Below are 17,491 nucleotides of genomic sequence, written 5' to 3' on the forward strand. Positions count from 1 at the left end.
GGGAGAGCCTTGTCTCACATCGCAGCCAAGACATGGAACAAGCTCCCTTTGAACACCAGACACTCTCCAACACTGCACACCTTCAGGAAGGACCTCAAGACCTGGCTCTTCGACTGATCCTGAGCTGTCACCCCCCCACCCCCAGCGCCTTGAGACCCTCACGGGTGAGTAGTGTGCTTTACAAACCCCCTGATTGATTGATTAATTGATGATGGGTCAGTTGATGGTGTAGCCTTGGCAGGCAGCCTCACTGACCAACAGCAGATTGATTACAGAAAGGTACTCAATCAATATTGGCATATGTTCTCTTTGACACCCAGTCAAACCACCTGGTGCACCCATGAAGTGGACACAGGTGAGAGTCTACATTTCAAGAATAAAATCTACAGGCAGCCTGACCATGTCAGAGATTGCATCAGGATAGAGGTCCAAAAGATGCGGGAGATGGGAGTAATTGAGCCCTCAGATAGCCCTAGTGCTAGCCCAGTGGTTTTGGTACTAAAACCTCACACCCAGGATGGTAAGAGAGAGAGAGATGAGGTTTTGTGTTGACCACATGGGACTCAATGCAGTCAATAGGACTAATGCTCATCCAATTACTAGGGCAGATGTGCTTATTGACACTTTGGCCTTAGCCACGTTCTTGAGCACATTTGACCTAAATGCTGGCCCTTGGCAAATCAGACTAACTGAGGATGCCAAACCTAAAACAGCATTCTGAACCCCTAGTGGGCATTATCAATTTATTGTAATGCCTTTTGGTTTGAAGACACATTCCACATTCCAAAGGCTAGTGAATAAAGTTCTCACAGGTCTGGAAACCTATAGTGCAGCATATCTTGATGATATAGCTGTCTTTAGCTCCACCTGGGAGGATCACCTGGTCCACTTGAAGAATGCTCTGGAGGCTCTGCAGAAAGCAGGGCTCACTATCAAGGCTACTAAGTGCCAGACACGGCAGAGTAAGGTTGTGTACTTGGGCCACTGTGTGGGTGGAGACCAGGTTCAACCACTCCAAACCAAAACCAAACCATAATGGACTGGGTTGCTCCAACTACCCAGACTCAGGTCAGAGCTTTCTTGGGCCTGACTGGGCCTGACTGGGTATTACAGGAGATTTGTAAAAGGATATGGGTCCATAGTGACTCCCTTGAATTATCTCACTCCCATGAAAATGCCCAAGAACATTCAGTGGACAGTTAGCTGTCAGAAGGCATTTGATGATTTCAAGCAGGCCACATGCACTGCTTCCATTCTACAGGGACCTGTCTACTCCAAGCAGTTTATTGTCCAAACAGATGCATCTGAGTTGGAGGTAGGGGTTGTGTTGTCACAACTTAATGCAGAGGGTTAGGATCAACCAGTAGCTTTTATTAGCAGAAGGTTGACTCCCAGTGAGAAACGTTGGTCAGCTACGGAGAGGGAAGCCTTTGCTGTGGTCTAGGCCCTGAGCTCATACTTGTTTGGTGCTCACTTCATTGTTCAGACAGACCATAAGCCCCTCTCATGGCTAAAACAGATGAAGGGTGAAAACCCCAAACTGTGGTTGTCCATTACCCTACAGGGGATGGACTATACAGTGGAGTATAGACCTGGGAGTAACCCTGGCAATGCAGATGAACTCTCCAGAATTTTCCACCTTAAAAATGAAGACTCAACTGGGTTAGTCCCATCTCCTTGCGTTGGGGAGCGGGGTTGTAGGAAAGTAGGATCTGCTTCTTATTGTTACCCACACTTCTTTGCCTGATGTGATACTGTTTTTGACTAGTCTGACTGAGATCCTGCTAATCAGGACTCCAGTTTATCTGCTTTCTCCCTAAACTGTTGTGTTCAGTACCGAGGAACATCCCAGATTGGATGCTGATGTACCCTTTTCAGTACCCGGTATATGGTACTCATGTGCCCAGGGCATAGATACCCCAGAGGTCTCCCATGGGCTGCAGCATGTATTATGCCACCCATGAGAGACCATTCAAAATGGAACTATAGGCCTGCCATTGAAGCCTGTGTAAGTTGGTGCATGAACCACTTACAAAAGATATGGGTTTACTATATCTAAGGGTCATTGCACTTAAAACCTATAAGTCACCCTTCTAGCAGGCCTTCACAATCCTGAGGGTAAGGTGCTTGGTTCTAATTGAGAGGGTGCCCCTGCATGAGCAGGATGCCCCTGCAGCCTATGGAGTCCCTTCTACCGGGTTGTCAGTGACGCAGCCATATACTATATAGAGGGGCATCGCGTGACCGCACGATGACCATCTCGGAAATGGTTGCAATGTATCCTATCATGTTTGGTATCAAACATGTTGGAATCATACCCCCCTGCCATAAACGGTGTGGGAGGTATGATTCCAAGCACCGGGAGAGCCCTCCGTTAGGCTCTCAGTGTTACCGGTACCAGCCTTCTAGTCCCAGACAGCACAAAATGGTTGCTGCTGACCAGAAACACATTTCTGCCCTCCTGCTGCTGAGGCAAGATCGAGCAGGGGAAGGCACAACAATAGGCATCCTCTCACAGGGAGGTGTGGCCAGCTCCCAGACAGGATTTAGTGTATTGGGGCTGGGTGGGTGCCCTTGCAAGCACCTGAAAGTCTGCATGAGGGGCACATTTGGTGTCCCTGTGCATAGTCCAGTTCAAACCAGCCATGGGAGCTGTTGGCTCCTGCTCTGGCACAAAACTGTACAAAGGACATGGGAGTAACCTCCCCCCTGTCCAGATCCTTCCCTGGGAGGGTCCCCTGAATCTTCCCAACCCTTTCCTTAGGGTACTTAAGGGCTTACCTGGGTGTGGGTTCCTAGATTCGTCATGGACAAGATTCAGAGCTGAAACCACTTCACTTTTACTGTCTGGGCACTCTGGACCTCACTGGACTTCATTTGGGCCTGAATTCTTCTACCTTTCAGTCTGCTGCATCGTATGTGTCTGTCACCATACAGGATCCATGCAGGACCTGTGGAACATCCAAGACACTTGAAGATAATATCCCTTGAAGTGAAGGAGTCCCTTCCCTGCATTCTCAGGCACCTCAACACTGCTGTTTGGCCTGCGGACTGCGAAGGGTTCAGCAACACAGGTGGTGCTTAGCATTAACCGAACCCCTGAGCGCAGGGTATCTTTGCAAGTGCATATGCTTGTTGGCAACTCCGTGACAAGTACATTGCACTACAAGAAGCCCCAACCTCCTGGAACTTCTTCCACCAAAATCTTTAGCCACGTCGCCTCGTGGGCACTGTAGCCTGCTCATTTTGGTGAGCTGCTCGAGGTCCTCTCGCAATCCCTGTGCCTCCGGCCTGTGGGTCCAATTGAGGGTCATCTTTTTTTTTCTTGGGATCCCCTGAGTGCTCAGGCCTGCCCTGACTCTCCTGCTTCTGGTGAGTCTCCTGGACCTTGCTGGTCCCAACTGTGCACCTTCTTGATTTCCTGAATGGTTAGCATTTGCCAAAGCTTGTTGGTGCTCCTGCCTGCACCGATCCCTCAGCACTCGACATCCTTCCTGAGACAGCTCACATCCAGGTCCTGGTTGTCCTCAGCATCGCCACATCCTCACAGCTGCAGAGTCAAGGTCACGGTCATCCTTCCTGAAGCACCTGACATCGGAGGGCATTCGTCTTCCAAGTCGCCTGGTCACCCCTTAGTGACATAGACTCTGTCCCCTCTGCTTTCAGGTACTCCTCGGACACATTATCCTCTTCCAGCAGGGGCACTTCCCTGAAGTCCTCCATTGGGTTGACTGCAGTTTCTGGCTACAATTCACACCTATGCACCCAGCTTCAATGGGATAGGTAACTTGGGTACCACAGTATCCATGGGTGGGGTGGCTCTTCAACCTTCTGTCTTCCACGGGGTTTCCTAAGGTCCAGTGGGAACGGTCCCTAATCTTTAAAATTCCAACCGCGTCTTGCACAAAGACTTGGACGGAGCACGCGGTTGTGTTCCCACACTGCACACTCCGTGGGGTCCCTATCTACTTTCCTTGGGTGGGTCTGTGGGTCCCCAGCAATTCTACGACCTCTTGACATTGTCCTGACTCGAGTCATGGTTCTTATACCACTTTCTTAGTAAATGGTTTGGTCCCCCCAGGAGCCCTTTGTATTAGTGCTATTCACTGTGATTTCTTGACTTAAGTTTTGTTCGCTTTGTGTCTATCTCCATGTAGGAGATACTGTAGCGTCCTAGATAGTGTTATATAGTAAAGACATATTTTTATAAATACTTTGTGTGGTTCCTTTTTATTTAATCTATACTATAAGATTGCATTCTGGTAAAACAAGCTGCTTTATACTCCTTTAAACTAAGCCTGAAGTCTGCTCTCCACAGTTACCACTTGGATAGCTTTCTAAGGTTTTCCGAGACCTCTTAGATCACCAGAAGGGTTGTCTGGACTAGTGCAAAGTGCAAAGTGCAAAGTGCCCACTTACATTAGTGGGCACCATGTACCAAGCCAGCTTTTCACAGGGCACTTAAGAGGTTTTGACATAAAATTGTATTTATGAAAATGGCAAACGGAAAGTGCATAAAATTAGAAAATTACTGATGACTGTGAGGAAAGGGATCATTTTGGAAATTGTGCATTTCTAAAAGCCACAATCATTGAACAGGTAGAAGCAACAAAATTGGGTTGCCCCCTTGGTTGTAATAGGGGTTTCTAATGAAAAGATACTTTTGAGCATTGATCAGAGGGATTTAAACAGGAAGATTGTGGTGGAGGGATCTCCAGTACCCAAGAAATGTCTCTAACCAAGAGGATGCAGTGGTTCTCATCAGTCGATCTATCTTCTGCTTACAACCAGACGTATTTACATCCAGATAGTAAGGACTTATCAACTTTTATGGCCCCTTGGGGCTGTTTATAGGTTGTCCAAATGCCTTTTGGGCTATCCTCAGTGACAGCTGTGTTTCAGATAACAATGTGTAAATTCCTCAAGAATTCTGATGGAACATTATTTTTTCAAGATGATAGTCTGGTGATGGGGCAAGCAAATAACAACATGATGGAAGGTTAAGGAAAGTGGAAACTGGAAACAGCACAAATTTCTAAGTGAACATTTGCAGTGTAGACCGTAAATTACTTGGGTCATAAAGTCACAAAAGATGGTGTAAAATCTAAGAAGGTATTGTTGACTGCCATAAAGAAGGCAATCGAACCAGTGATTATGGATGAATTGAGATCCTTTCTGAGAATTTGTCCAGTGTTTTGCTGAAAAGACCTTTAATTTTAAGCAATTGTTAAAAAATAAGTCAAAATAATATGTGGGTGAACTTATGCAATCCGAATTTGAACAAATTAAGAGTGATATTTGTAATGCTAATGCTTTGCAAGGATTTGATCCTACTTTGAAATCCATTGTTACGACTGATGTTTGTTGTAAAGATATTGGGGCAGTTTTATCCCAGAAATCACTAGATGGTTCAGAAATGACCGTTGTGTTTACTTCAATAACTTTATGTCCTATAGAAGAGATGTAGTCTGTGGTGGATAAGGAAACTTATGTTATTGTATAAGGCTTGGAACATTTCAGACAGCATGTGTGGGGTTTTGATGTGTTGGTGAGCTGTGACCACAAACCCCTGATGAAGTTATTAACGTCAGATGGTCTATTGAATGCTACTCCAAGAATTGAGTGATAGTCTTTGAGGTTGCTGGATTTTAATTACATTTTACAGCATGCTCCTCTAGTGAAAAAAAAATGGCTGATTGTCTGAGTAGACTTCCATTGTCTTTGAATGAAGTTCCCAAGGGTGTGTGGGATGTATTTAGTGTGGTGTGGATGTATGAGGAATGGAGCGATGCTATTACTGAAGAAGAATGGTGTGTTACCTCTGATAAAGATGAGGAAATTAATGAGGTAAAAAGTTAGGGGATGAATGGTTGGCCTGATACATGCAGCTATTGGAAGGTGAGTGATGAACTAACTATGACTGTTGAGGAAGAGAATTGTACAACTATCTCATGAAGGTCACTTAGAAATTGTTAAAAGTAAGAAAATAGAGAAGGATGTTTGTTGGTGACCTGGAATGGATATAAAGATAAAAAGGGTGGTGGAGAGAAAGTATTGAATGTGATAATGTGGGTAAGTCTCAGGTTACAATAAGACCACCATTGTGTCCTGTCCCTTGTCTAGAAATGGCTTCGAAAATGTTAGGTGTGGATATCATGGGACCAGTGGTAGAGGTAGATGGTATGAGTATTAAGGGTGGGCGGAAATTGCGGAAATTGCGAAAATTCAACATTTTCGCGTTCCACGCGGAACGCGAAAACTTCAAAACTTCCGCGATCCGCGAGGGAACGGAAATTGTTGCCCACCCTTAGTTCTAACCTATGCCTTGCAGTTTTCATGCAGATTTTTCATGCCATTTCATAGCTCACTGTCTTATATTGGGATTGCACACAACCTATGAGGCGCGCTGGCTGCAGCTTTAACATATAGAAATGTAGATATGCATCAGTACACAACGACAGGCTGTGAGACACATGCATGGATATCTGTCGCCGTATACAGTGGCAGGCTCTGAGGCACATGGGGGGGGCATGATAACGCAGACACCTATGGGCGCACCTCTGCACACTGAAAGGTTAGGTGAGGCTTGGGGTCCATCCTGGACATATGTACGAATATGCCTCACTTCTGTACACAGAGTGGAGTTATGAGACACGTGCTGCGTCTATAACATACACAAATGTATGGCTCTGTCTCATGGAATGAAAGGTACGGGGAAAACCTATGAAATAAATTAAAGTATGGGTGTTACTGTTCACCGTGAGAAAAGTTGTGACACTTAAGGTTCATATGTAACATATAGAGACATAAGCCTGCAGCGCGCTATTTACAAATTACAAGACGTTGTGACACAAGGATGGATATGTAACCCCTCGAAATGTGTACGTTTCCATTTCTGTACAGTGAAACGCTTGAGACACACGGGTGCACCAAAAACATTTAGAGAAGTGTGTCTAGGTGTCACTTCTGCGTACAGTGAAAGGCTTCGAGGCACAGAATGCATACATAGTATGCACACCTCACGGTGCAAAGAAGAGTGTCTCCGTGTGCACAGCGGGAGCAGGCAGGCAGGGTGCTCGCGAGTGTGTCCCCCTGCACACAGTGTGCTGATGCGAGCACGTTATGGGCAGGGCACACCCGCCAGGGTATCCGCCAGTGGAAGTGGGAGGGGTGCTGGTGCAAGGGCAGGCCGGGACTGCAGTGTCCTTCATCCCTCCAACCCCTTCTCGGCTGCGCAGCGTACCACATGGGCTGAGCTTGGCTAGAGAGTTGCCTGTCTCCAGAGAAGCCGAGCAGAGTGCGTGGGTCCGGCAGCGGAGGGGAGAAGATGATGCTGCAGCAGGAAGTGTGTGATTGGAAGTGGGGGCGGGGAGGGGAGCGCAAGCTGCGAGAATGCTGAGCAGGCAGTAATGACATGCACCAGCTCTCCATCCCATCGGATGCATGCATGTACCACAGGACGCAGTAACGCATTAATCAGCACACAAAAATCTACGCGATCACGTGAAATTTCGCATGATCGCTGAGATTTTTTGTCGTTTCGCGATATTTTGCCAAAGGCACTTTCGCAAATTCCGCCCACACTTAATGAGTATGTATTTTCTGGTTAGCTATGGATTATTTATCAAAACAGCTGAGATGAAATTTGTAAGAAACTCAGAGGGAAGTGAGGTGGTTGAGTTTTTGAATGAGATGGTTGCCTAAAAAGATCAGTACGAATAATGGTTTTCAGCTAAGGCTGAAAAGGCGGAGCATTTTTTGTCACGGAATGGTATTGAGAACACATTTACTTTGGTTTAGCATCCTAATGAAAATGGTGAAGTGGAGAGGTTCAACAGTGTGATTAAGGGTATTTTGCACATGGCCAAGAGTAGAAGGAAGAATTGGAAATTGGAGGTGGGCAAGATGCTGTGGATGTATAGGGTTACTCCCAATATTATAAGGTATAGTCTGCTTACCATCATGAGAGGGAGGATTCCCTTCACTAAAGGATAATTTGAATGGATTATCTTGTTTTAGAGTACAAGAAAAGTCACTGGAAGGGGTACGTGAGAATATAAATAAGGCACAAGAGATTTACAGCTTTGCACAGTCTGGTGGTGGAAAGAATGGTGTATTATTGGAAATTGGAGAATGGGTGTGAGTGGAAAAACTAAGAAAGGTTAACATGTTTGTTCAAGACCCTTGCAGATATTTAGTGTTCCTCAAATCTGCGAGACTCAGTGATGGTCAAGTCTGGTATACAAGTAGATTTTCACTGTATAAAAAGCCTTCTAGTGTCTGTGGATGTGATGGTATGAATGTGGATGGTGAATGTTGTTGGGATTATTCTTAGTTGAAGGAATGATGGGGGTAGTGAATGTGAAGAGAGGTTAGTAAGTCAAAATGTGCAATGATCAAAGCAGGGGCTTATTTATGAAGAGGTTGCAATGCCAATGCATCAACATTTTTGAGCATTGACGGCACAAGTCCAACTTCATATTTATGAGGTGACGCATCTTCAAAGATGCATCACTTTCTCCACCCCTGCGTGAAGAAGACAGTGCGTCGGAATAGACTGCTTAAATATGCAAGGTTGGCGTTCCATTGTAAATACAAGTGCAAAAGTGTTGCATCAATATTTATGACTTTTCACAAAATTGACGCATCCTTAGCTGAAGTGGTCCAGCGTTACACTTATGTCAAAATCGCTGCACCTGCAAAAAACACATACTATAGGAAATGACGCATCCATACATAGATATAGTAGAAGTTGGAGTGGACTGTGCTGCAACCATAACTACACCATGGAGGTAGTAATTCTGTGACTAGGAACCAGACGGAGACAACCACCACCATCCACCCCACCACAGCTACCCTCCCCACACTCTCTCTCATCCCCCAAAGGCAACGCAAGAGAAAGGAGGACATATTTGGGCAAAGGAGCACTCAATCCCTAAAATTGACATTGCAAGACGAAGTATCATTTTCTGATATAAAGTCCCAAGCATGAAACATGGTCCACAGGGACAGAGGTGGACTGTAAAATGATGTCATGGAATGATTAGGGTGGTGTCAGGACCTTACATCAGTTTTGGCCTACCTCAAAATATGACTCACACCCAAAAATGACATTAGAGCATCATACGGCAGAATCAGCCGTATGGATTTTTTCACTCAGCTCCCAAAGTTGACGTTGCAAGTTGAAATGACAAATATTGTGCTCCAAGATAAACAATCAAGAGGGGCACCTATGTGATAGAAAAAATCTGTCATCTGTGCATTTGCCAAAATCAGACTCTCATGCAAAAACAAATGCATATATTGATGCATTCTTAATGACTGTGCCTGTTGAGACACTTTTATGACAGCCAGAAAACATGCATCTGGTGTCCTGCATGCAAAACAATGCTTCTTAGATTGTGTAATTTAACATGAACATCTGAGCTGATCGATGCGTCACAAAATGTGACACACTGGATGAAAAATGACGCATCGGGTAAAAACGTGTTGCATCCAAACAGGATCTGATGTCATGAGTCTGCCATGCTGCAAACCAGGAAGTTCCAAGTTCCTTTCACTTTCTCTTTCACTGTCTTCTTGTCTGTGCTTGGTGTAGGAGGGTGTTTTGGATTGCAGGGGATTTTTGTTGAGTTTGAAAGTTGTTTGTCTGTCTATTGTGTCCATATTGTGTCAGTTGTGTATTATGTAGTTTTGTGTTGATTCTTAAGGGGTATTTGTCTATTTAGGGGTATTTATTCATAGTTCTAGAGGGAAGGGTTGTTAGATCATAGAGTTAGTTTTTCTGTTTTAAGTGTGTTTTGTGCTCCATCACAAATATGTCAGGCAGGTCCAGAAACCTGACTGAGCAGGAGTTTGGGGGGCTACAGTGGCTCATTTTACTCTATCTACCCAATATGAATGGGAAAGGATGAAAGGTACTCTGGGGGTACCCAACCCAGGAGAGGAAGACACGTTGGGTAAGGTGCAATTCCAAATGCAGCGACTTTTTGGTGTGGAGAGGAACCTGATCCAATATAAACATCGCTGGGCAAACATTGACAATTGTGAACAGGATCTCCTGGACCACCTGGGCCCGGAAGTTGCCAGAATAGTAGGTAAGTTGACTGACACAGCAATGTTTTGGATTTGTTTATGTTGACCAATGTAGGGCCCAATTTACCAGAAACAAATGCAGCACGGTGGCACAAGTCAGTTTTCTGCATAGCGCTGTGTTACTTTTGAAGCACAGTGATGCAACATAGTTCAATTAAAATGCTGCATTGCTGTGCTTTTCTAGGCACTGACGCATAAACTGATCTCATGCACTGTCTCAGGCACCCTTGCACCACGGTGCAAGTATGCCTGTATTGTAGGGATATTGGGGCTTTTTACAAGCCCCGTGCGCTGCTGGTATGTCACTTTTTACCATTTAAAAGGTGACGCACCTGCGGCGCGAGGTGATTGTAAATAAGCCTTATTGTTTTTTGTGCAGGAAGTACCTCTTCCAATGTGTGCTGTACAAGTTAACAAATTAGTAAAAAATATATCACCTCTCCTCATTGCCCCTAGTTATGACATCCCTGGGCTGGTGTAGCATTCTGACGCAATTCCAGATTTACCATTGCTCATACATTTTTAAAGTCATTAATGGACATGGGTGTTGCGGAGGAACAGCCACAGCAACACCTGTTGCATGAAAAGGGGATATAGTTACAAGCACACATAAAGCCACGCAGGGTGTCTTTAAGTCTGCTCATAAATTACGCCCCATTTCACGCAACATGTTGCATGTTAGGGGCGTGACATGGGTGTTGCTTCTGGTGTTCCCACGCAACACCCATGTCCACTGATGCATTTCAAGATTTACAAGCAATCGTAAACCTGGGAATGCGTTAGGATGCTATGCCACCACCAGGGGTGGCGTAGAAAGGCGCAAGGAGGAGAAATGATTTCATTTCTCCTTGTTTTTTCCTCTTTTAATGCGAGCTGCATTCTACCGCACACATTGGAAGAGGAAGTCATCTCAAGTGATTGTTTTTGTGTGGGAAGGTGTCCCTTCCTGCACAAACTCTTTCTCCCCATGACACAGGCATTCTTGCACGACGGTACAAGGGTGCCTGCGCTGGCGCATGGCAGCAGTTTGTGCCCCAACAGAGAAAAAGGCACAGAGATGCAACATGTAGCTGAAAAAACGTTACATCCCTGTGTCTCGAAACTAATGCAGCGTTTTTCAGCAAAATACCTTGTGGCATCGTGCTGCATCAGTTTTACATAAATGAAGCCCCCAGTCATTAAAAGTTTGCTTGACATTCTCAGGCAGAGTGGTGAAATCTTTTCTTGTGCCCTCATCATAACACCTTGGATGCCCTGTATGTACAGTACTCATCTCCAGGGCCATCGTACCTGAGAACTAGACGTCGGCCAGCGCCACAAGTAATCTTGCTCTGCTGCCCAACATCATAACAAAAATGTTGGAATCCGTCATTACAGTACATATTGTGCTATCTGCCACTTGGACCCAGCGCACATGCACAAGTGTCTCCCGAGCACCAATGCCCGCACCCTTTATCCATACTGCAAGGTTGTCTGCTTTGTGGTGAAGAATGCTTGTGTGCAGGAAGAATCACCTTTTTGTTAAAATACTTCAAAATAACCTGATATTCACTTACTATGTGTGCCGTGGTATGCAGTACACATTGAATTACCAAATGCTAAACTTAAAACAATTTCACATCTTTGTGCATCCATAATGCCACACCCGGGGCTACAAAATGTTTGGATGCATAACCAGACATAGGATTTGTCACACAGCTTGGAGTGTGTCTGTTCCCATGGTTGTTGTGTGGGAACACCAACATCAAGACAAATGTTATGTCAATGTCACGCAGTGTCACGTGTGAAAGTGACACACAATTTCAAGGCCATGAAAAGTATTTTCACGTTGCTTTGCATGGCCTTGTGTACATATGCACCTTTCACCCAGAGCAATATGTAAAAGTGGCATTTCATGGGTCTTGCGGTGGTTTCCACAACGCAACAACCATTGAAGAAGACACACTCACAGATCTAAGAGGCCATGTACATCTGGGAAGGATTATAAATCAAATGCAACCCCATGTATGGTGTTAAGGAGGTCTAACTACCATAATTATTTAATTTCATACGATTCATAATTTTCATTTGTGTGCTGCATTCTGCAGCACGTAGACCTGTACAATTTTGGATGATTAATTTGATTATTGTCACAAAGCAGTCACTACCTGCACAATCACAATCATCAACACAATGCAGACACACTTGCAACATGGTGCAAAGGTGTATGTTTTTGTGTCTGGCATCTCAATGGATCACCACTGCAAATTTGACCACCTGTGTGTTACAAATGTCATGAAAGAGACTGCTTCATATGTAAAGCAATTAGGCAGGCCATGGTGAAAGATTGTGGGACATATATGGGACTCACTGTAATTACCTTGTGAAGATGCCACTAACTCACATGCCCAACATGTCCAGTATGGAACTGTGCAACATTCACTAATCAATTTGACAACTTTTTTGTCTTGTAGGTGGTCCACCCCCATACACACGGGAAGAGGCGGAGAAATTCAAGGATCCTAATGCCACTGGTGAGTGTAATTTCATTTCAATTCTTGTCTGCTTGGTTATAATGTCACCTCATACATACTTTGCTCTGAGACATGCCAGAAGCATCAGCATCTCATGCAGAATGGTTACACATCCCAAGTGCATGGAAGACGAAGGAGTTCTCAGTACTATGTGCACATGCATGACAAAAATAATATGGATCACATTTATGAAGTGTTGCCGTACGGCAGTGTTGAAAGTTTCCTTGTTGAGCTGCACTACGTCAAAACCACATAAATGGAGTAAACTTTGTCTGTGACAGATAGTTTGGGGAATCCATGGCAACATGAGACATGAAAATAGTAGAAGCACAAATACATGATGTAGGCAGTTACCACACTGAACGCATTTCAGCCGTGAAACCGGCCTTTTTCAACATGGCGGACGCCATACTCAGTGCATTACCTATATCACATTGCTCCCACGTGATCAATAGACATAGAAGATTGCTTCAGATGTTTCTGACCTTTACCCTCCATTTGATTTATCAGGGAACCCCACTGCTAAGTTTCATTAGCATAACATTTAGCATATACATTAAACTCAGTAACAAGCCCGATGGCGATGCTCAAGATCGGGGACCTCCAGTAAAATACTATAGACAAGTGTCAGACCCCCTCATTAGACCGCAAAGGTGCAAAATAACAGAACAATGCTAATGCATAATGTCAAAATTGCAACTCCTTGTTGGATAGTGTTGGTAGTTGGCCAACAAGGCCAATTTCGGCCTAAGGGACCACATCCCCTGGGACCTGGCCTCTCCAATGGGGACTGTGGGGGAGCCTGAAGGCGCCTGTGGTCACTGCCCGCACATCCTGCAGGAGCCGGCATTGCTTTTGGACAGAGGGCGCTACTAAGATGCAGCTCCCTCAGTACAAAAGCAATAATGCTCTGCTTCAAGTAAACAAGAGCATTTATCATGCTCTCTCGAAGCAGAGCAGTGTTTGCTATGGGTTGGCAGGAGCAGTGCTCCACCCAAGCCATAGCAAACAGCAGTGCCCCACGGGGGCACCCCTGGACATTGCAAGAGCTGGTCCTTGGGGGTGGTGGTTCCCAGGGCCTTAATTGGCCCCAGGAGGGGGACTGTGAAGCCCCTCTCCTTTGTTCAATTTGCCCCAGGGAGTTGGTAGTCCCGGGGGCTGTGGAGGGGCCATGTGGTCCCCCCACATTACTTTTGGCTAAAGCCCTGGGAAGGTGACAGTACCAGGGCTGCGGGAGGGCCGTGCACCCCCTGCATTATTTAAATTGAAATCCCCGGGGTAGTGGGGGAGGCCCCCGGGCTGATGGGGTGGTCTGTGAGGCCCTCATGCTTTGTTTATAGATGAAGGCCCGGGGAGGTGGCTTGGGGGGGTCCAAGAGGCCCCCCATTTATAAAACTATAAACCCCAGGGAGGTGGTGGTCCCTGGGGCAGCCTAAATATACTTTTCCAATTACTTTGAAATGGAGCAGTCATCACAATGACTGATTTCAACCATATTGCCACTTCTATATGATTGATTGATGCAGTATCAAACTATAATGAAGTACATTTTATATGGTATGCATATGCAAACAATACTATATGCAGCATGCATATATAAATGAGAAATGCGCTTTCAAATAAATGAATATTTGAAATATGTGATATGCAATGGGAGCTACACAAGCAGAAAACAGAAAATTATGTCACTACACCGTTAGCCAAGAAAGAGGTCAGGTATTAACTAGCCATTCAAATATACATAGAAGCTGGCAACTACCTCTGTGGATCTAAATAATATTGCCAGCTATATGTGCTTTAGGATATTTTCAACAATGAACACTAGCTGGTGATATTATGTATCTAAACGTGCCTCATCTGCAATTGCTATTATTTTTATTATCAGGTGAACTGTTTCCATGAGACTTCAAAGATTCCATAACTGTCCTCCAGCTAACTCATCCACAAATTGTAAGAGGTAACTCACCCCTCCCACCTGACCCTCTCCTGAACCTCTGTTCAACTTCAGTTACTCAAGTTGCTGTTCAGTTACCCTTTTGAAATTGCCCAAGCTCATTAGGTCTTTACCAGACTCTATCATGCCCCTTCCCACATAACTTTAAAAATCTCAACATTTGAGTTACCTGAATGCAATAATGTATTATCCTCCACCAATACTAGAACCCATTACCTACCTCGCCCTAACAGATTGACATCACAAATCTACCCTCTGGAAATCAGTGCTCTTTTTACAGACTACCATCATGATCAGCGTAAGAAGCTCTCTTGAGTCAAATAACATGTTGACTAAACCCAATGAGAGCTTAGGGAGCAACTCCCGATCAGAACCTTTGACCCTCCTCAAGGATCAGTTCTTGGCCTGGCCTTGTTCAATCTCTACATTGAATCCTCAAGTGGTCATTTTAAGAACTCTGGATTATTTTACCACCAATTTTTGGATGACATCAGCTCTCTTGAGAGGCTCTTCTCCTCCTGATATTTCCACAGACAAAAGACTATCCAGGATGACATCCCTTCAACTTACGTTTAACCCCCCAAAGACTGCGTCACTTTTGCGCCACCGGTGCGTCACTTTTTGTGACGCACCAGTGGCGTAAAACATGCGCCATGATGCACCATATTTACAAAGTGACGCATCTACCTAGATGCGTCACTTTGTAAACCCCTGCGCTACATTATACCTGCGTCAGGTATAATGTATGCAGGGTGGCTGTTCCCACGTAAGTAAGCATCGTAGAAGTGACGCAGTGAAATTTACGAGATTTCACTGCGCCACTTCTAGGGTGCAAATGCGTCAATATCTTACGCCTGCCTCACAGCAGGCGTAAGACTGTCGCAGGCCCTTTCACATGGGGCTTGCCCCATGTGAAAGGACACATTGCTGGAGTTGCGTCACTTTTGTGACACACTCCAGCAATGCGTCACTTTTGCGCCTACAGATACGTCAGAAATACTGACGTATCTGTGACTCCTTGCGACATGATGCGTCATACTGTAAATATGACGCATCATTGGAGTCGCAGGGAGGGCGCAGTGAAAAGTGACGCATCACTGTTTTCACGCAGTGATGCGTCACTTTTCATAAATGAGGCCCTGAGTTCCTTCTCATTGCACTGAAACCTTCATCCACATTAATACAAGAATAGTTTTGCTCTACAAATATGCTTGACTGCTACCTTACACTCACGGAAACAATTTCCAAATACTTAAGCTTTATCATAGATGTCTTAATTTTCACAGGCATCTCAATACTTCAGCAAGAAATGCTAACTACCAACACAAACGATATTTGGGGAATTCTGTCCTTTCCTCCCATCCAGCATCATCGGGATTGTTTCCTGCTCCCGCAGCCCAATAGTTTCAACTGTAAATTTAAATTGGAAAACAATGAAAAACAAGTGTGTGACATCAGAAAAAAGGCAGCAAACTGCCTGAAACACTATTTCAGCTTTTGTATTCTAGTGAAAAAATTAAAGAATATTTTCAACATATGTTTAAAATGGGAAGCTGAATGAGGAGAAGAAAGATTCATATTTGGGAAGCAGAGGAAAAATAACACATGGAGAAATGGACAGAGGAACAAGCAGGAAAGGTAGAAAATGTATGCATTACCATAGAATGTTCCCTGCAATAGAGTCCTTCAAGACTACGGTGGGAGGATACAACTTATACATTCAGAGCAATCTGAGACTAAAATGTTTGTGGGCATGCAAAAAACAAGAGCAGGGAGTACAACCATCTAATCAAGAGCAGGCAACTGAGATAGGCAATTCATCCTCCAATCATGGCTAAGGAGTTGACCTGAAGCCCAGACAAACTATGAGCTATATATTGGAAACAACAGACCTGCCAACTGTAGGAAATGTGCCCCTTATGTAGGGTCTCCGTGGATTTTTCACCTTTTGCTGGACCCTATATTTTTCAACATGATGAAATTGGAATACCCCTAATTTGTCTGTCTTCCTTACATATAAATTCCCAGTATATGGCAAAGTGTACACTGGGCCTGGAGGGTGAATGTCACCAGTGGATTGCAGCACACATTGTGCCACCTACTACAGTGGCAGCGCAAACCTGACTGCAGGGCCAACATGTGTAGCCTCGCTGTTGCAATTTTACACTGCACATGTGAACTGTCAAAATAGCCCCCTTTTCCAGTCAAAATCTTCCTTTTAAATATTTATCAGTCATCCCTAACTGCCCATAACCAGGGATATATATATGGTATTTTACAGAAGGGCTATTTTCACTGCAGCAAGTTTGGTTGTTCAATAGGAAAGCATTGGCATAATAATGTTACCTCCAGCTGGGAAACATCAACAAAATTCAGTCTTGGATTTGTAAAAATTAATATTCACTGGTGAAATCGAATTTGTAATGGATATTTTGGAAAAGGGACTTTTAGAAAGTTACAGTTTCGCTACCTAAAACCCCTGACGGCCCATTTCAGTTTATTCTCTTATATCTGCCATACAGTAATTAGCATAGAAATAGGTGTCAATGAGTGTGAAATGACTCCCAGAAACAAACCATAGGCTGGCATGAATAGGCAGAGATGATCCCTGTAAACCTGGCAGAATACGCAGCGTGGGGTTGAGAGCATTCTTTTTGACATTAAAGCTTCAAATCCTGCTTGAATGTTAAATCATGCTTGCCAGGTCTGCTGGGGTTTTAAGTATAAGACACACAATTGATGGACGAAATACAGAACAAATCAAAACATTCACCACCAGTCAAAAGATCTGGGTTAAATCCATCATTCTTTTGCTCACCATGCCACCCCAGTTTAGACCTGGCCATATGCAAATCAGTCTTGACGCTGTGCCTCATGGGAACAGTCCAGCCCGAACTGCCAAGCCAGGTCCTCCTTGGACCGGAAACAA

This window comes from Triturus cristatus, chromosome 2_2 (genome assembly GCF_964204655.1).
Source record: "Triturus cristatus chromosome 2_2, aTriCri1.1, whole genome shotgun sequence".
Taxonomy (NCBI): domain Eukaryota; kingdom Metazoa; phylum Chordata; class Amphibia; order Caudata; family Salamandridae; genus Triturus; species Triturus cristatus.